We start from the raw sequence: 21,352 nt of genomic DNA on the forward strand, positions 1-21,352 counted from the left end.
GTTGCACAACGTTATTGGTTACTGTAATGTTGCACTACGTTACTTGGTTACTGTAATGTTGCACAACGTTACTTGGTTACTGTAATGTTGCATAACGTTACTGGTTACTGTAATGTTGCACAACGTTATTGGTTACTGTGGTTGTTGCACAACGTTATGGTTACTGTAACGTTACGTTTGGTTACTGTAATGTTGCACTACGTTATTGGTTACTGTAATGTTGCACAACGTTACTGGTTACTGTAATGTTGCACAACGTTATTGGTTACTGTAATGTTGCACACAACGTTACGTTACTGTAATGTTACTACGTTACTGGTTACTGTTATGTTGCACAACGTTACTGGTTACTGTAATGTTGCATACGTTACAACGTTATTGTTACTGTAATGCTGCAACGTTACTGGTTACTGTAATGTTGCACAACGTTATTGGTTACTGTAATGTTGCACTACGTTACTTGTTACTGTTATGTTGCACAACGTTACTGGTTACTGTAATGTTGCATAACGTTACTGGTTACTGTAATGTTGCACTACGCTACTGGTTACTGTAATGTTGCACAACGTTATTGTTTACTGTAATGTTGCATAACGTTATTGTTTACTGTAACGTTGCACATCGTCGCTGGTTACTGTAATGTTGCATTACGTTACTGGTTACTGTAATGTTGCACTACGTTACTGGTTACTGTAATGTTGCACAACGTTACTTGTTACTGTAATGTTGCACGTTAACGTTATTGTTTACTGTAACGTTGCACATCGTTGCTGGTTACTGTAATGTTGCACTACGCTACTGGTTACTGTAATGTTGCACTACGTTACTGGTTACTTTAATGTTGCTCTACGTTACTGGTTACTGTATCAAATAGTGTTGCCCTACAGGACGAAGTAACAGACGTGAATCAACAGCTTGGGGCAAGAAACGACATCGCCGTTGGCTGAACATGGCGAATGATGAGACACGGCATTTGGTTTGATTGACAGAGCATGTAATTAAATGCCCTCTCGCTGAGCAACAGGTGTACGTGAGGTGATGACACCTTTCAAACACTGCTCACTCGTGTGACCAGAGACAAATACAACGCATGGGGCGTCGTCCACTAGACTGGCGCTTAGTCTATGAACATTTATACCTTCGACAGAAACAAACGGTTCCTTTTACTTTTAAAACTTCGACAGCAACAAACGGCCCTTTTAAAAAGTGAGTGAGAATTTCAGAACCTGACGAAATCTAGACTTGCTTTATTTATGGCTTTAGCACTGCAGATAGGGCTGGGCGGAAGGGAATATAGTTAACAGACTGAGAGACAGACTGGTCTACGCTCGCCTAGAACTTAGCGGCTGTGGGTCATTTCTGTTTGTGTATGTTTGGGAAACTTCTATGTTCTAGGCATGGGAGATGGTTGACGTCGTCTTACTATACATGTATTTCTTGTAGGATCTTTTAGATCCACATTGTCTCAGTTCACCCAGCTGTAAAATGGGTACCCGTGAGGATGTGCTGGCAATGTAAGTGTTACTTCATTGCGCCTAACAGGCAGCATGGCTGTATGATCCCCATGGAGTTGAAAAAGTATCGGAAAGTACGAAAGTATCCTATGACCGGGGATAGTAATGTACGTAGCGCCGTGAGCAGGCAATGTGCCTGGATAAGTGCGCCATATAAGCGGACTATTACTATAATAATAATTACTATTGCCATTACTAATATTCAATCATTCGAAGGCTTTAAAGACTTACAAGAATGGTAGTCAATTGTTTCCAAGGATACATTTGATTACGGGGGAGGTAAGTTAACAGCCTCGTAACGTCAGCCTATTAAGAGCTCGTATGCCCATTAAAATTGTTCTGTATCTCAGAATAAGTTAATATCGACGCCTTTGTCTTTTAGCGAAGCATTTGCTTTAAGGAAAGAGATTACTGTACGAATAGAGAAATCATTTATCTTACAAAACGTTGACAGACAAATGGTATGTGACAGGTAGATATGCAGAAATCTATTTCTATGTCCTGAAATCACACCTTTGTAGAATCATCCGGTTTATCATCATCCGGTTTAGTGCATACTGCTTATGCCAAGGAACACCTTTCGAGACGAGGCTTAATTTGTTATATCTGTCCGTCATCTGTCCGCTACATCTGTCCGCCATATATTTCCGTTATCTGTACGCTACATCTGTACGCTATCTGTCCGTTATCTGTCCATTATCTATCCGTTATCCGTCCGCTATTTGTCCGTTATCTAGCAGTAATCTGTCTGTTATCTGTCTGCTATATCTGTACGTTACCTGTTCGTCATCTGCCCGCTATATCTGTCGGGTATCTGTCAGCTATATCTGTCAGTTATCTGTTCGCTATATCTGTCCATTATCTATCCGTTATCCGTCCACTATCTGTCCGTTATCTAGCCGTAATCTGTCGGTTACCTGTCCACCATATATTTCCGTTATCTGTCCGCCACATCTGTCCATTATCGGTCCGTTATCCGTCTGCTCTCTGTCCCTTATCTAGCCGTAATCTGTTGTTATTTGTCCGCTATATCCGTCCGCCATATATTTCCGTTATCTGTACGCTATACCTGTCCGCTATCTGTCCGTTATATGTCCATTATCCGTCCGCTATTTGTCCGTTATCTAGCAGTAATCTGTCTGTTATCTGTCTGCTATATCTGTACGTTATCTGTTCGTCATCTGCCCGCTATATCTGTCGGTAATCTGTCCGCTATATCTGTCCATTATCTATCCGTTATCCGTCCACTCTCTGTCCGTTATCTAGCCGTAATCTGTCGGTTATCTGTCCACCATATATTTCCGTCATCTGTCCGCCATATCTGTCCATTATCTGTCCGTTATCCGTCCGCTTCCTGTCCCTTATCTAGCCGTTATCTGTTTGTCATCTGTCCGCAATATATTTCTGCTATATGTGGCCGTTATCTGTCCCCCATATCTGTCCATTATCTGTCCGTTATCCGTCCCCTTTCTGTCTGTTATCTGTCCGCTTTATATTTCCGTTGTCCGTCCGCTCTCTGTCCTTTATCTAGCCGTAATCGGTCTGTTATTGTCCGCTATACCTGTCCGTCATCTGTCCGCCATATCTGTCCATTATCGGTCCGTTATCCGTCTGCTCTCTGTCCCTTATCTAGCCGTAAGCTGTTGTTATTTGTCCGCTATATCCGTCCGCCATATATTTCCGTTATCTGTACGCTATACCTGTCCGCTATCTGTCCGTTATATGTCCATTATCCGTCCGCTATTTGTCCGTTATCTAGCAGTAATCTGTCTGTTATCTGTCTGCTATATCTGTACGTTATCTGTTCGTCATATGCCCGCTATATCTGTCGGTAATCTGTCCGCTATATCTGTCCGCCATATATTTCCGTTATCTGTACGCTACATCTGTACGCTATCTAGCCGTAATCTGTCGGTTATCTGTCCACCATATATTTCCGTCATCTGTCCGCCATATCTGTCCATTATCTGTCCGTTATCCGTCCGCGTCCGTCCCTTATCCCGTTATCTGTTTGTTATCTAGCCGCTATATCTGTGTTGCAATCTGTCCGCTATATGGCCGTTATCTGTCAATATCGTCATCTCCGTCCGCAATATGTTTCCGCGCTTTATATCCGTTGTCCGTCCGTTATCTGTCCCCTCATATCTAGCCGTAATCAGTCTGTTATTTGTCCGCTATACCCGTCCCTTTGTCTGCAATATATTTCCGTTATCTGTCCGTTATCTTTATATTCTGTCCATTATCTGTTGTCCGTCCCTTTCTGTCTGTTATCTGTCCGTTATTTCCGTTGCACCGGCCTAATCGGTTGTTGTTTGTCCGCTATATCTGACGGTTGTCTGTCCGCTATATATTTCCGTTATCTGTCCGCCATATATGTGCATTATCTGTCCATTATCTATCCGTTATCCGTCCGCTCTCTGTCCGTTATCTAGCCGTAATCTGTCTGTTATCTATCCGCTATATCTGACGGTTGTCTGTCCGCTATATATTTCCGTTATCTGTCCGCCATATCTGTCCATTATCTGTCCGTTATCCGTCAACTCTCTGTCCGTTGTCTAGCTGTAATTTGTCTGTTATCTGTCCGTCATCTGTTTGCATTATCTGTAGGTTATCTGTCTGTTTTCTGTCTGCTATATCTAAATGTTCAGATGTAAAAGAAAGGTAAATTCGACTGAAACACGAGAAACTAATCAATGAATTATAATGAGAAATGTAGTCCTTTATAATCTGACCTCGGGAGTAGCCACTCACGGACTTGGAATTCGATCTCACACACATGTTTACTACCAGTCATCTCACACGGGTTCCCGCTCACAGGTGTATGACATCAAACTGTCTCACACAAACATTTCACGGACATGACACTGTGTCAAGTCGGTCTCACGAAAGCACCCATCACAAATTGCAACAGAAATGATTTCACCTGATTTACACTTAGAATCTACGCCTTTACGACGAATATCAAATCAACCACAATCGACTGACTGACTGACTGAGTTTTAGTTTTACGCCGCTTTTAGCAATATTCAAGCAATATCACGGCACGGGACACCAGAAATAGGCTTCCCACATTGCGCCCATGTGGGGAATCGAACCCGGGTCTTCGACGTGACGAGCCAATACTTCAACCACTAGGCTACCCCACCGCCCCACAACCACAATCGAAGTGATGGAACACGGTCAAAGTCAAATGGCTCTTTGGCCCACTGATGTAAAATTCTATTATTTATTTCATCAAATGAAAGCACTATTCATAGGATTTTCAGAAATATATCATTTGGGCATGTCAGTACTACATTATAAGAAAAGACCATGATTAGTTTACGAAAAGTAGTAACAACAAATAAAGTGAGACATTTGGTAAGGGTGATAACGGTGTATCATATTATCTGATTTTGATATTATCTCTACATTTTGACTAAGAGTATATACATATACAAAAACGATAAAAAGTGGAATCAAAAGGACTCCAGTGACAGTAGACACTCGGTCTCAAGGTGTTCAGCTCATTCAGCTCGTAAAGGCCCGAACACCTCATCAGTGACACATGCAACACATACTAATAAGTCGACTGACTGACTGGCTGAGTTTGGTTTTACGCCGCTTTTAGCAATATTCCAGCAACATCACGGCGGGGACACCAGAAATGGGCTTCACACATTGTACCCATGTGGGGATTCGAACCCGGGTCTTCGGCGTGACGAGCCAACGCTTTAACCACTAGGCTACCCCACCGCCCATACTAATAACTCGAAGGTTGAGATGATTATTCGTGTGTTTATATACAGACTTGAGTGTCTCACTGGCCATAGTGACCGGACATTTTATATGTAAAACTGGAATATTTAATATGTACATGCAGTACATTGCACATTTAACATAAATGTAAATTCTTCTTCTTCTTCTTCTGCTTCTGCTTTCTTCCTCCTTCTCCTCGTTCAGCTTCTTCATTATGCGTCTGAAGACCAACTGCCGCCTTCTGCAACAACGCAGTTTCATTCAAACACAGTTTCAATATCATTACGGGGTGATGGGGTGGCCCAGTGGTTAAAGCGTTCGCTCGTCACGCCGAAGACCCGGGTTCGATTTCCCACATGGATGCAATGTGTGAAGTCCATTTCTGGTGTCCCCCGCCGTGATATTGCTGGAATATTGCTAAAAGCAGCGTAAAACTAAACTCACTCATTCATTATTATTACAAAGATGTCAAGGGTGCCGGACACATAGAGTTCCATCGCCTTGGAGTGGTATGATCATATCATCGTGGGTTCGACTCCAGAAACTGCCTGATTATGTCCCTTGGTCCTTCTGTCTCGCGAGTAAACGTCTTAGATCTGCGGCTCATATCTCCCATAGCGGCAAGAATTACGATGTAGAAATAGTGAGCCACGAGAGAGGTAATGGTTAAACCCATGGGTTAGGCATTAGCGTATTTTAAATATTGTTATCATTTAATAATCCTTTAATGTCAAAACCAGCATTACTATAATTATATTGTTATCGTGCTCGGCATCGTCATTAACGTCTTCCGCATTCAGCACGTTTTCAATATCAACTCTTCCCCTCTCTCCGGCAAGCGTATTTACTTGGCCAGGCGTCTTGACAAGTCGGTCACGTGACCGGGTCTCAAGGACGCCAGGTATCGATCTATTTCCGAATTCGGAGGCGCACGACCCGATCACGACCCATAGAAACCCTGCATTCTCCTGGGTAGCGTGGATTGATTATTGCCACTCCCTGAACTGACGATCTCCTTTCATCCAGACCCAAGGCCCGTCTCAGGATACAAACTCGGATGAAAACACTATCGTGTTACTTGATTTATGGAAAGATATATAATAGCTGTCTTCCCACGTGATGGTGTCGCCTGGCATCCAGAAACCTTTTGTAGAAACGGTACAAATGGAACCATTGTGTTCTATTGTAACTCAGTGTCTAAAAAAGATTATTCAAAATATTTCAAGAGAAACGACCCAAGGCGCCGAGACACGTCTTTAGCATTGACGACAATGTTGAAAAAAGCCATCTGTAGAGAATAAGATGGTTCTCATTATTTTGGTAGAACCATGAAAATATTCTGGCAAGATATGATCTTCTTCAGCCGATGCTTGTCGTAAGAGGCGACTAAAAGGATCGTGTGGTCAGGCTGGCTGGCTGGGTTGATGCACGTTATCGTTTGTTAATTACGTGTAGACAGACGCGCATGGTTTCAATCACGGCATTGATCGGCCCAGATTCTATCATTTACACCGCCTTTAACAAACAATACAAAAACGCAACAACATAACTCATGTAAAATCACTAGTTGTGAAGCATAGTCGGTGTTATATGAATGATTATATACACATGTCCATACATTTCTCTCCGACCTGTTATTTAGTATCATATAACTACAAAGTATATAAGGTACAGATGTTGTATTTACATGATTCCCTTGAAAAAACATAACATTCCATACTATCCGCGTGGTAAACCTATGACAGCATCATCTTCATACCTTAACATTAAAGAAGCACGACATCAGCAACTACGTCTACTACATCCCTCACGACAGAACAACATGCCAGAACATGAGAATCAAGGGCACATTTTAAAACTCGCAACACATGTCTGGCTGACTCGTAAATTATAGATTACAGATGACATAAGACCAAAATTAGTCTTTTCGTATTTTTTTTATATCCTAAAGAAACAATTTATTTTCTTGGAGTTTGACCAACAAGGAGGATTGAATCATTGGCAGCGTGTTTGTCGAGGATTCTTGGCCCGCTCAGACGCCGCGCTCAAAGCCAGATCGCCGCGTGCATAGTCTGAAATATTTCGCCGGAAGACCACATCGGTTGCCATGGAAACAAACGTGTGTTCGATCGCTAACCATGCCTTTAGCCCCATTGATCCGCGTTATCCAGGCGAGGAGGGGGACGCGGGGAAGGGAGGAGGAGGGGTGATGTCTGCTGGTCGACGCTCGAGCGATGGAGTCACTTTATCTCCGTCCACTCCCCTCCTCCCCTCCCCAAGAAGCCTCTGTCGTCGACGTCGTGGCATTGATCCAGACGCGCCACAGATGCAGTCACCATTTCTCCGAGGATCACACTTCCGACTTGTGTACACGCGTTTCCATGGCAACAGAGAAATCGATGGTATTACAGAGTACATTTTGCTATGTTCCATCGGAATATGTTCAAAATAAAATCCAGCGAACCAGTCTAGATGCATTAAATACACTAGCAGTCGGGATATTTATGACTAAACGACGTTAAATATATCATCTAAAAGACTCGGGAATGAAAATGAATATGCTATCCTATCTATGGACATATGGCGCCATGTACCGATGACTGAACGTAATATCTAGAGGATATATTTAGTTATTCCATTTGTACTTCATTTAGTCTATAGTTCCCCAACTGGGATCTCGAGTAGCTGAAAGAATAATGCATATCAATAGCCACTCCCAACCCGATGTGAGGCCACTCAAGGGAACTCTATGTGGACACATACTGCATATAGACACTACGTTGGTTGATCAATGTTGCTTTAGGAATTTACATAAAACACTTTAATGGAATCACCCCTCACCCAATATATAAAAAATAGTGAACTTTTACTCCTGGTTTTATTTTAACATAACAAAACTGCGGACCTTTTTCATTTTTTAGTTATTATGTCATGACATGTGATTTATAATCATATTGATATCATTTGTTTCTTAACCTCTTTAGGGGCGGTGGGGTAGCCTAATGGTTAAAGCGTTGGCTCGTCACGCCGAAGACCCGGGTTCGAATCCCCACATGGGTACAGTGTGTGAAGCCCATTTCTGGTGTCCCCCGCCGTGATGTTGCTGGAATATTGCTAAAAGCGGCGTAAAACCAAACTCAGTCAGTCAGTTTAACCTCTTTAGGGCGGTATTGCTATATATCTACTATTGTAATAAATGTACGTGGTAGGTAATTATAGATCTAGAGCAATAGGTATGTCCAGTGAAAACGTTTTGGAACGACAATAGTCTCATTCATTCAGTGTGGATTATTGAAGAGACTTGTTTGTATGTTTGTTGTTTAACGTTGCACTCCAATGCCCCAGGTGAGGTGATGTTAGAGACGTGCAAATTGTGAGATGTATGTGACTCGAGCCGACCAGTCCTTGTTGTACCCATTAATGTACCATATTTGTTTAACGTTGCACTCATCAATGCTATGACTGTATGATTGACGGCGTTATGTACGAAGTCTCATCTGGATCAATCAAGTGATTGACATCATGAGCATCAATGCCCTCAATTTCTGTATGATAACATGCAGCGTCACGGAGAGCGGAAGGATACCGAACCTGACCACCATCAACAAAATCAAAATGCTTCTGATTGAGCGAAATATTCTCAAGCACGACGTTAAACCCAATTTCATCACCTCACCTTCATATAATCTCCCATATTCTTATCACGACATATATATATATATATATATATATATATATATACCTCTGCGTTGCTGGCAATCTGTCTATTGTTCCTAATTCTGCTCGTTTTATCTCATTAACGTTTTATGTATGTTATGTTTTAAATTTTTGCGTCTGTAGAAAATGAAACTTGTCGATTGTAATTGACTGTTGGTGATACTGGAAGACAAAGCTTTATTCATCATGCTCACTCAAACAGGCATTTTGGCTATGCGAGACCGCAGTCCTAAACACTGACGGGGATATGTCTTGTATCGGTGGAGTTGTCTCCCTTTACGCGTCCGGAAAGCGGGTCAGCTTCCTGAACTCAACAGCAGTCTGAAATGAAAACATTGTACTGAAAAATAATTGCTTTGGAAATTTCTTAAGAATGTATATAAAAAGGAGACGAGGGGCTTCCTTTTGAGACTGAATTAATCTTGACTTGAAAACTAGGCTGACTTGCAAGGTGTGTTGAATACGAGAAAGAGAGTTATATCAAATATTCAGGTATTACACATCATAACGGAGGTTTTATGAATGTCAACTCCTTTATTATGGGGAACGCGATGTTTCGGGGTACATCCTTACTCCTTCATCAGGTGAATGAATGGTATGATGATGATGATGATGGTTTGAGGTTTAACGTCGGCTTCTGACTGTAGCCAATGTCGCCGACGGGGTAGGTGGGATATAAGATAATAATTAATAAGTTTATAATAAGGAATAAACCACCGTACCCAAAAAATGTAAATGCTGGGGCGTTAACCTAAGTGGAATTTGGAATAAAAAACGTTTAAAACAGATAAACGAAATAAAATAGTAAAAGCCGAGTTTATGAAGGGAATAGAGAAATAAAAAGGGGTAATGATTGTTAATAGGTAAGAGATAGGATTAAATTAAACGATAGATAGTGTAAAAGGGGCCTAGGATGTGGGTGGGGGTTGGGGAGGAGGGGGTAAGTTACAAACACGTATAGCATAGTGGGCATAGAATGTAGATGCAGTTAAGCTGCATTAGTTTAATAATGGGGCTATATAAAGAAGGAAAAGGGGTTAAGCTGGGGTGGATGTGAGGAGGGGGCGCGGGGGGAGCGTGGTATGAGGCAGAGAACATATACACTGTATATGTACATGTAAGAACAACAAAAGTAATAAGTCAACAAAGATGGAGGCTAAACAATGGAAGCCAACACTTAACTGGCGTTGATGTGTGATTAGCAAAGAGCAATTGGAACCCAAGACTTTACAGTTAATTAGCGCAGTATAGAAGCCAGCACTTAACAGTTAAATAGTATTGATAGGTGATGAACAGTGGACAGCTGGAAGCAGGGATTACTTTATAGGAATGGACTAAGGGCAGATGGGAGGTAGCGGTTAATAGCCCTGATAGATAAACGCAACAGAGATTGACAAATTGGTGCCAGAACAAACACATGGAAGCCAGAACAAAATAATTAGCACCAACATTCATAAGGCAATAAGTACAGACCACAATCAAACAATGATCAAAGCAATATGATATTTTATTTATATAGCGCACATATCCAGGCAACTATAGTGCTTGCTCAAGGCGCTGGTATTATTTCCCTCGATCATTGGATGTCAGTCTCAACGGCACATAGTGTTATCAATCTCAACTCCCTGGGGACCATACAACTCTTGCAGCCACAAGGCACACCGAGTTATTGTGGCCTTCTCATCCTAACGAGGTACCCATTCACAACTGGGTGGACTGGGACACATAGTCACAGTACTTTGTCCCAAGTTCGCTGCGCGTTGCTGTACCCGCAACTTGGTGTTTGCACGTATTCATGTGGCCACCATCTGGTCATATACCAACGGATTCGTGGGTTCTTGTAAGTGCACAGGGATGTGTACTGTACACTAGGGGTTGTGACAACACTGAAAGGGTCTGCACACAAAGTTGACTCCGAGGGTTTTACATCCGGTCACAGGTGGGCTCGATCCCGACACCTCAAGCTCGCTGGATCATTAGCCTGGCACCTTAGCCAGCTCGCCCACCGCGCAATAAGTCCCAGGCACTGGGCAGGTGGGTTCCCTGGTCGCAGTTCATGGCTGGCTGGTGTCTCCTGATGTCAATGGCTTCTTCCAGTTTTCTTTGTTGCCAGTTGTTGTTGGTGGTGGACAGACCTTTGTTGGCTTCCAACATGATGTGTTGACAAAGAAAATTACCACACCCAAGGAAATTCGTTTTAACTACAATGAAATCGTTTCCAAAACAACCTAGAGAGGTGCATTTTCACTTTAACACATAATTCATTTTAGTTTTTAACGAAAAAGATAGATGGCGTCTGTAGAGGCGTCTCTTTGTAAGGAGTTTGTAATTACGATGACAAATATTTTTATCTGGTGGTGTTAGTTATTTAGGCTTAGTTATGGAGGGTTCGTGGATATTGTTGACACCATAGTCAGCAATATCTATGGTCGTCCGTGGATAATCGGGTGTGGGTCAGACAAACCAGTGACTGGCATCATGAGCATCTTCCGAGACATTAGGGTGAGTGAGTGAGTTTAGTTTTACGCCGCACACAGCAATATTCCAGCTAAATAGCGGCGGTGTGTAAATAATCGAGTCTGAACAGACAATCCAGTGATCAACATCATGAGCATCGATCTACACAAATGGGATACGATGACATGTGTCAACTAAGTCAGCGAACCTGACCACCCGATGCCGTTAGTCGCCTCTTACGACAAGTATGGGTTTCTGAAAAGCAATTATAACCCAGATCTTCACGGGTCCTGAGGCATTAGGGGTACGATGTCACATAGTAACTTAGTAAGCCAGATACTTTTATCCACCCTTTCTTAATATAAGTCATCTCTTCAGCAAAAGCTGAGAACTGGGGCGTCACGCCGAATGCCCGGTTTCGATTTCCCACATGGGTACAATGTGTGAATTTCATTTCTGGTGTCCCCCGCTGGAATTTTGCTAAAAGCGACGTAAAACTAAACCCACTCACACACTCGAGTCTCGGACCAGGAGAGGGAGGCATAGGGAACAGCAAGCAGCGGCATTATGCACTATCTATAGCTGTCCTAGTTGACATGAAACTGAAGGTCACGTCTGAGGCGGTCCTGCTCAGTCTCACAAAATCAATACCTTATCTCAGATCGAAATGTGGTTCCTCTATATTACTAATGTCTAAAAATAGTTGTAATACTTGACGAGACAGTTCTACAGAATCCGGAGATCGGGGACAAGACGAGTCTCTTAACTCCAAAGTGGCGATGTACAACAATGCCCGACTACGATGCGAAAAAAGAAACTATAGAACAAAATAAAACGAAACCGTTCATAAAGAGATGTAGAATATCGGTTCCTAACACATTCCAATCTCAAGACCCATCTGGTCAAAGACATATAGAGAATGATACGGGACAAATGCTTTTGAGCAGTTATATGACTGGATTATTATATAATCTTAGTTTGATGATGATGATGATGAAAAGAATATAAATGTTGTAACGGTTATATATTTATAATAATTTGTTATGAAGCAGACACTTCTCTCTGCTAAGGAAAGGATTTGAAGACTCCCACAAATATGTCCAGACGCAGCTAGATCAGCCAAATTCTTTCAAACACACGGGACGTGGGGAAGCCTAGTGGTTAAAGTGCTCGTTCGTTACGCTGAAAGTCCGGGTTTAATTCTCGACATGAGTAGACTATGTGAAGTCCATTTATAGTATCCTATGAAAGAACGAGTAAAACCAGTCATACATAATAGTACCTCATCACCATATGACCCGTGGAGATCCGGATTTGAATTGGTAGCCCACGCTTGTTGTAAGAGGCGACTAACGGGATCGGGTGGTCAGGCTCGCTGACTTGGTCAGGGGCGTAGCAACCATTATAAATAAAAGCCCAGGCTTACACATGATTTTTGCTTACAAGGTTGGGCACCCTCTTAATACTATCTAAATATAAAACTTTGCAACCTATGGGACTTACATGAAAAAATTGGCTTGCTACGCGCCTGTTGGTTGACACGTCATCGTATCCCTGTTGCGTAGATCGATGCTCATGCTGTTTATCACAGGATTGTCTGGTCGAGACCCGATTATATACAGACCGCTGTCATAAAGTTTACATATTGCTGAGTGCGGTGTTAATGAAGCAACAAACAAACACAATCATCATCATATTGTGTCTTTTTACGCCGAACTAACACCTAGAAAATTAAAGCGGACTCTACCATGAGGATGCTTTGTTCGTTAACGCCGCCATCAACAATATTCCAGGATTTGATGACAGTTTTAAATTAATCAAGTCTGGGACTATAGACAACGCAGTGGTTACAGGATTTTAAATCTGCCTTAAGTCCCAGATAAAGAACGACAAATATAGGTTCAAGAGTTTGTCAAATCCTCCACTGTCGCTTAAGGTTAGGATGTAAGGATCCGACTGCAGATGCCATGAATGTATACAACCATCATGATTGTAAGTTTCCAACTACATGTCATACCATCTACTTTCATTTTAGATATCATCTTTTCTTGTCATGATACTGTTTCATGTATCTATGGATATTGGAGCGGTCTTCATATAAGTTCTTTTGAGCTTGTTGACTAATCCAGTTCATGAAAATTCTGTCGTTGCTTTTTTCATGAAATAAATATGTTTAAACCACACATGAACACCGGCCTCCACCAACTGGAATAAATGCATCAACCCAGTGAACACTTTAATGGTTTCATTTAAACACATTATGGTTTCGACGCCGCGGTGTTGGCCTGTGTTAAAGTATAGGCGAAATGCTGAGACATTGTCATGTAATTGTCTTCCATACAGGTATGTTTGTAGTGTTTCGGTAGTTACTGGTATTAAACTACTAGATCACTGAAGATCCGGGTTATAATTGGTCTTCAGGAATCTATGCTTGTCGTAAGAGGCGACTAACAGGGTCAGGTGGTCAGGCTCGCCGACTTGGTTGACAGATGTCATCGTATCCCAATTGCGTAGATCGACGCTCATGCTGTTGATCACCGGACTGCCTGGTCTAGACTCGATTATTTACAGACCGCCGCCATATACCTGGAATATTGCTGAGTGCGGCGTTAAACTAAACTCACTCACTCAATCACTGAATAAAATAAATGTTATAAAAAACAAAATATAACATCAGCAAGTAATAGCTGAAAGAGGATTTTAAAAACACAAACTGAAAGAAGTACATACTCGAATTATGAGTCCAAAATGAATAAAATATAACGATATGTTGCCAACGGAACATTGTTGCGTGTCTTAACTTGTACTGAAAGGAACTACTCATGACTCAGACATTAAGCTGCAAAAAACCCCAGGAACATCATAAAATGCTATTCCTGTGACAATGTTAGCTGAAGAAAACTCGCTGTATTTTTTCCTCTAAACACTCTATACTGTACCATATCATGCCGGACCTGAACGTCTCAGATCGTGTAACTGCGTGTAATTTTCCTGACACAAAGGTACCTGTAAAAAACCCAGCTGTTTATATTTATCCAAAAGACTGCCTTCAAGCTGATCGTTTGACTATCATGCGTTTTTGCATCTCAGATTTTGTGCTGCAGCGACTTTGAGATACCCTCATCAAGACTCCGAAATGAACCTAATTTACAGAAAAAATACCCGGAAAATATCTTCATAATATATAATAAAAAGGATGGCAGAGACTTTCTTCATTGTTGGAAACGTTGGTAATCTAGACTTGCCACATATTCTATATTTGCTAAATCTGGGTATAATTGTTTCAGGGTCTGTATGACGGACTACTGCTTTGACAAAAAGACGCTGGTTGACACATGCCATCTTATCCCAATTACGCAGATCGATGCTCATGCTATTGAACACTGGGCTGTCTGGTCCAAACTCGTTTATATACAGACCGCGGCCGTATAGCTGGAATATTACGGAGTGCGGCTTCAACTAACAAACAAACAGATGCACACTAAACGCTGATGTAGGTGATTGAAGGGCTAGTAAAATGCCATTCGCTGCCGGTGTCATCGAGTTGAATTTAGAGTTATCTCCCCTGTTTCATGACATCATGCATTCTTAACTTCTTTGAGAGGCATTTAGAAGTTGGATAAATAAGGAAGGGTGGCAATATATGGATGAGCAACTTCTTTATTACAGTGAGAGCGACGTTTCGGTGTAGGTTCTCACACCGTTATCAAGCAAGTGATGAACAGAACGAATTTTGGGGTTTAACGTCGGCTTTTAGCTATGCCAATTTCGCCGACGGGGTAGATGAACAGAATGAAGTAGTTATTTGCTTTGATTTAAACATATTTTTATTCATAAAAGTGAATTGGGATTGGTCCATTCAAAATAGAATCCAGGTTATAACCGGTAGTGTAAAAATACATAAGTCTTATCCGAGTATAGTTACGGCAAGTGAGGAAATTGTGTAGGGCGTTTTCACTCTGATGTCCACAAGAACAAGATGGGCTGCCTATTAAATGTCTGTTATACTTATCAGCGTTTAGGTCGCTACATCCGAGCCTGAGGCGGTAGTGAACGATTTGGCAAAAACGAGTGCCATAATTAAGGTCAAAGTAAATCTTATTTTCGTTTTTTGCAATTAAGTTCTTAAATTCTGTGAGACTGCATGACGCTTTGGAATTTGGTAGGGCATTCCATAAATTTATTGTGGCAGGTAAAAAGGATTTGGCATAAGAGGCAGTTCGACTGTAAATTCCGTGTATTTCAGAGTTATTTCTGTTACATGTATATAAGTCGGTTCTGTGCTGTATTATTTTACTCTTGCTTGACAACGGTATAAGAAGCTATACCGAAACGTCGCACCATAAGAGATAAAGGAGTTGTTATCCATAAAGTATTATACCTTTCTATTATCCATCAACTTCTAAAATGCTAATCAAACAGATGATAGTATACATGTTCAGGTCGACGGCGTTACCAACAGAGACTGAGGTGCTTGTTGTTATTTGCTTTATTTAACGTCGCACGAGCAACTAAGGTATTTCGGCGACGGGGTAGTACACTTGTTAAGAAAGGAGGGGGAACAAAAATATACATTTTGAAAGAGTGGTGTTACTACAAAAAAACAAAAAACAACCCAAAACAACAAAACAACTGAGTATTAAGGGAAATTTGAATGGGAGGCCGAATTAAACAGGTAAAAAATGTGAAATAGGTAAAGAGTAATAGAGATTTGGAATTTAATATAGATATAGTATAATAGATGCTTACAACAAACCCATGTTTAAAAACATATTTATTAAGTGAGTACTGATAAATATATAAAAGGTTAAAAAATGAAGTTGGAAAAAAAGAGAGAGAACTCATTTGAAAAGTTAAACATATATACATATTTATAAAATTTATAATTTTTAAAATGGTAAAAGTGTAATTATTGTATTATTGTTTTTGTTGCTAGATTGTTTTGTATAATTTTGTATGAATGAGATATTTAGTGAGTGGTTTGGGGTTTGTCAGAATGTGCTTGAGATCAGAAGAGTTACAACTGTTGAGATACTGTTTTAAAGCATTGGTAAATGGGTTTTTTTTTGTTTATATTTTGAGCAGTAAACGATAGTGTGGGCTATTGTTTCAGGAATTTGGCAAGTGATACATTTGTCGTTTGGATGAAGGTTGATTTTGTGTAGATAGTGATTAAGATTGCAATTTGGTAATCTTAATCTGGTTATGGCAACATCAATTCGGCGTGTTTGGTGATAAGTTTTACATTTTGTATTTAGTGTTTGTTGAATTTGGTAGAGTGGATAATGTTTTCCTATTATTTGCCAGTTATAATTGAATATATTTATTATTACATTGTTAACTTTCTTTTTTTAGGTCTGTTTTGGAGTAAGGTATTTTTATTTGGTTTTTTTTGAGTGGAGTCCAAGTTAATGAACAGAATGAGGATTGAGAAGCATATATACAAGCGTGAGGAGATGTTTGTACAGTATAATTGGGGATTAGGATTGCAGTGGCATAGGGAAGCCAGTAGCAGTAACAACACATTGTGAAGCCTGCAGTATAAACACAGGGATAGTGAAGCCTGTAGTACACACAAAGAGATTAAATCATGTAACAATTAAAAGTTAGCCGATCACATTATGCAATATCTAGTTCAGTGAAAGAGTTATTCAAGACCGCATTTAAAAGTACGTTTTGCATATGTAATGTAACAAAACCTGGTTTGTTTAACATTAACATTCAACAGTGCTAGAAAGCATCTACACCTATGCTTGTTGGTGGCTAAAAAAGAAAAAAAGAAAAGAAATATCTTTTTCGATGGCGATGTAATTTGTTACGGGCATCACACTCGTGTTTCTGAGCTTTACTTTACAGCGTTTCACGATATTTTTCCGCTTAGTGAGGTTTTCAATTAGTGAGGTATTAAATGTTTTGGTGAAATATCCAATGTCAAGTGTATAATTTCTTTCGCCCGACATTTTAAGTCGCAATACACAAGAATGTGTGAACTGTTTGTAATTTGGTTATCATCCTGACAATATTTTTAGACTTATGGTCCTTAGTGTTTTAGTGGTGTTTGGAGAAGACATTTTAGATTAGATGACAATGAACAAATATACCCCACAATAAATAAAGAAGTCTCCAAAATACAAACCGGATAAGAGCGGGGTACATCAAAGAGCTTGCTTGCGGTTGATGCAATTACAATAAGATAAACGGGTTGTCATCATATTCTCATACTGTTGTCTTAACGCTCTGTTCATCTGAGAAGTGGTACGTGAGTAGTTGTTTTACCAATCAGTATTGATAGCAGTTAGATGTGGTATAGTGCATTGAACAAAGGAACAGAGGAGATATAGTGGTTTAACTATAACAACAGAACTCCCAGGATCTATATATAGGGATATTATAGCGAGATAGTCATCAAATCAACATCATCGAGACAAACTGAAGTCGTGAAACCTCCAACCCAACATCGACAAACTTCCTCTGACATAACATAATAGCTGAAGAGTTGGTGAGTTGACTTAAATGGTCTTTTTCATGATTGTCAGTTTTATTTGAAAGAGATATAAATCCTCTTGTATTCGCAGTGTCCACTGATATATGTTCCCTATCATCCACATGCACTACCTGACAAAAGAAACTCCCATTAAGACATGGTTATTCCGTAATGTTGCATGTGATAAGGGTATGACAAGCTAAATTACTTGTATCCCACACAGGAGGCTGATCTTCTAAAGTTTGTTTGTATTTTCCTTTTGTAAAAGTAAACATTATACAAAAGTATACATTTTCTTTTTCTGAGCGGTTTATGTAATGTTCTATAGCAATGTTGATACGGTATCACAATAAATTACTTGATTCGGTTAAATCTGGTAATGTGTCAGTAGCAAATATCAGCTAGTTACATCATGTATGGATGTTCAGAGAGAGATCGTGACTCTTGGCGGTGCGATTCCGTGTACTTAAGACCCGTGAAGATCAGGGTTAGAATTGATATTCATCGAAGCTCTCTTAGATAGTCGTAAGTTCAGTAAACACGATATCTTGGCGCTAAGAAACTTCGAAAATTGTAACACATGCTTGTCGTAAGAGGCGATTAACGGGATCGGGTGGTCAGGTTGGTTGACACACGTCATCCTATCCCAATTGCATAGGACGATGGTCATGCTGTTGATCACTGGATTGTCTGGTCCAGATTCGATAATTTACAGACCGCCGCCATATAGTTGGAATATTGCTGAGTGCGGCGTAAAACAACAAACAACCAAAGTCCATGTACTTAGGTAGATACGTTAACAATATGCGTAAACAATACGTGTACTTCAATTAGTTTATTAATTACTAAATGATTGTTTTTAGGCATGCACAGACCACGCCCGTGTCTAGAATACCCCCAGGCGCCCTACCTTCCAAGTTGGGGACATACATTGCCCCAGCCTCCTGTATTTCCGCCCACTGCTGACTCGTTACGTCGTGACCATGGCCATCTATTCCACTTACGCCACCCACCGCGTCACACCCATATCCCTACATACAACCATGGATATTGGAATTACCCTTCGCAGCCCATCTCACACGGGAGGGATCACAACTTCGCCAGTAGATCGTTCTTTTCGTCCGCATGCAATCTGGCTGACATATCCGTTGATCAAAACAGAGCATTCGGCCACCATAACTTCCACGCTCCCGCCCCGACGGTGCCCGGCTTCCCCAACACATGGACCAGACCAGAAGGGAACAACAATGCCAAGGTTCCAACACAAACAACTCCAGCCGTGACGACGAGATTTAGACGAAGTATCACCGCACCATCCTTGGGTACCAAGAAGATCGTAGCTGAACAACTTGCCACCCCAGAGGAAGGTAGTGACAAGGCAGTCATGTTGAAATACTACCAAGATGGTGAACCAAGAGAATCAAAACAAAGGATAAAAAGAATTATGAAATCTAACTCAATTGGATCACTTCGAAGTTTCAACACTGTACCAAGAAGACAAATGGAAGCCAAGCTAAAGTCCGACGTGGTCACGGTTTCAGAGAAGATTCGTCAATCTGGATCTGTACTTCCTGCCCTTGAACAACTAAAGCATCTAGGACAACAGATTGCAAACGCCCAAACTCGACGTGAGCCCATACAGGTGTGCACTGAACAGGACATACGAGATGAGTCAGACGGTACCCCGCCTCTTGTCATCGACCTACCAGATGAACTGACTCGTACAGACTCTTCACATCCCAAATCGAAGACCCGCCTTCGACTTCCCACACCACCGGCACTTGAAAGATCTGAGTACATCGAAAATGTCCTCGAAAGTAGTGGATCAATTGGGGAGAAAAATCATTCCTCTCCTAGAGGTGATTGTGATGAATCTCCGCCACTTGTCATCGATATACCTGTATCAAGCGACAGCAGTAGCTGTTTGCATCGATCAACCTTGGGAAATGTTCATGATTCTTCTGAAACAACACCTGGCACAACTGAAGAGGCTGGACAATCTCAAGCTGGATTGTCCAAGCAGAAAATATATAAAGAAGCTACCAATGGACAGCCGTTGACGGGTACCAGACAGACAACAGAACATCAGCAAGCTGCACAATATACGCAGACATCAGAGCGTGCACAAGCACCAGAATATTGGCAGACGACAGAGCATGCACAAGCACCAGCATATTGGCAGACGACAAAACATGCATGGGATACGCATCAACTGCAGAGGTCAGGGGCTCCACAAACTGTCCAACAGTTTCAGACGCCACTGCAAACGCAGTTTATGGAACACGAACACCTCACCCAGAGGACCACGTCCGGACCCTCTACTAACTATTCGCCCATCGCCACGACCCAACCATCACGTCCTGTTCTCGGACCCACCCGTACTGGACCCACAGCTGACGGCGTTCCATCAGGGAAATACAAGTGCATCCAATGCAGTAAGTCCTTCCCCAGTGTCCAGACGTTATTACGTCATCGCATCATGTGTTTGGCTGAAGCATGCGTCACCCAACGCCTCACGTGCATCCAGTGTAACAAAACGTTCACCAGCACCAAGGCCAGCTCTGACCACTGGAAGGAATACCACAGCACAGAAAGGCAACACGTCTGCCACAGGTGCGGAAGAAGGTTCACCTTGGCCAGAGCTCTTGAGAAGCACAGTTGGACTCACAAGTAGATACAGACTTAGCGGGATCGAGTCTCATCTCAGTGCTCTTCCTCTCACACAGAGGCAGAACATATCCCGTATCATATATTAGCTTGTTTAGCTTGTTTGACCTGTAGATTATATACATGTAGTGGAATCATTTGTGAGTAAATATAGTACTGTCTATTTTTCCCCTGTTGTGTTTTATTGGTAACAGTTTTCGTGAACAAGAAGCGGAAAAGGCCTTTGCTTAATCTTGACGAACTAAGGTGCTATGGAAAGTCTATAATGGATTATGATGGGATCTTTTTTCTGGTCCGATGGAAATATATACTAAATACTATACTGCGTAGTCCATGAAAAAATATATGGGGCGGGGTAGCCTCGAAGACCCGGGCTCGAATCCCCACATGGGTACTATGTGTGAAGCCCATTTCTGGTGTCCCCGCCGTGATTTGCTGGAATATTTAAAAGCGGCGTAAAACCAAATCAGTTGAAAATATATGACTCCAGACAGAAACAAGTAACCCTTTTCAAATTGAATAGTTGAATCCGATAATATATATGAGAGTTTCGGACAAATATAAGGCTACCCGTATGTTAACATTCTAAAGCTATCATGTAATGTATACGGATACCCTAACCAAGCCATATCCTCCCGAAACAGTCTGAACCTGAAGTAAATCCAGACTTGCTTCATTGCTCGATTTTTGCTTTACATAAATGGCTGCACGGAAGGCAAACTGGTGTGGCGCAGCGTCTGATTGTCAGAGAGCCCAATAAAATTGACTTGCGTAC

The 21,352-nt window shown here is 41.4% G+C and overlaps 1 long non-coding RNA gene across 1 annotated transcript; it reads left to right on the forward strand.

Annotated features, from left to right (window-relative positions):
* The first annotated feature begins 9,534 nt into the window (after nucleotides 1–9,534).
* Nucleotides 9,535–10,176, forward strand: LOC124256457. Its single transcript, XR_006892925.1, has 2 exons — nucleotides 9,535–9,564; nucleotides 10,046–10,176. It is a non-coding gene; the product is annotated as an uncharacterized LOC124256457 (long non-coding RNA).
* The last annotated feature ends 11,176 nt before the right edge of the window (nucleotides 10,177–21,352 follow it).

The sequence above is a fragment of the Haliotis rubra genome, unplaced genomic scaffold (assembly GCF_003918875.1).
Source record: "Haliotis rubra isolate DU_JTF1 unplaced genomic scaffold, ASM391887v1 Scf629, whole genome shotgun sequence".
Taxonomy (NCBI): Eukaryota; Metazoa; Mollusca; class Gastropoda; order Lepetellida; family Haliotidae; genus Haliotis; species Haliotis rubra.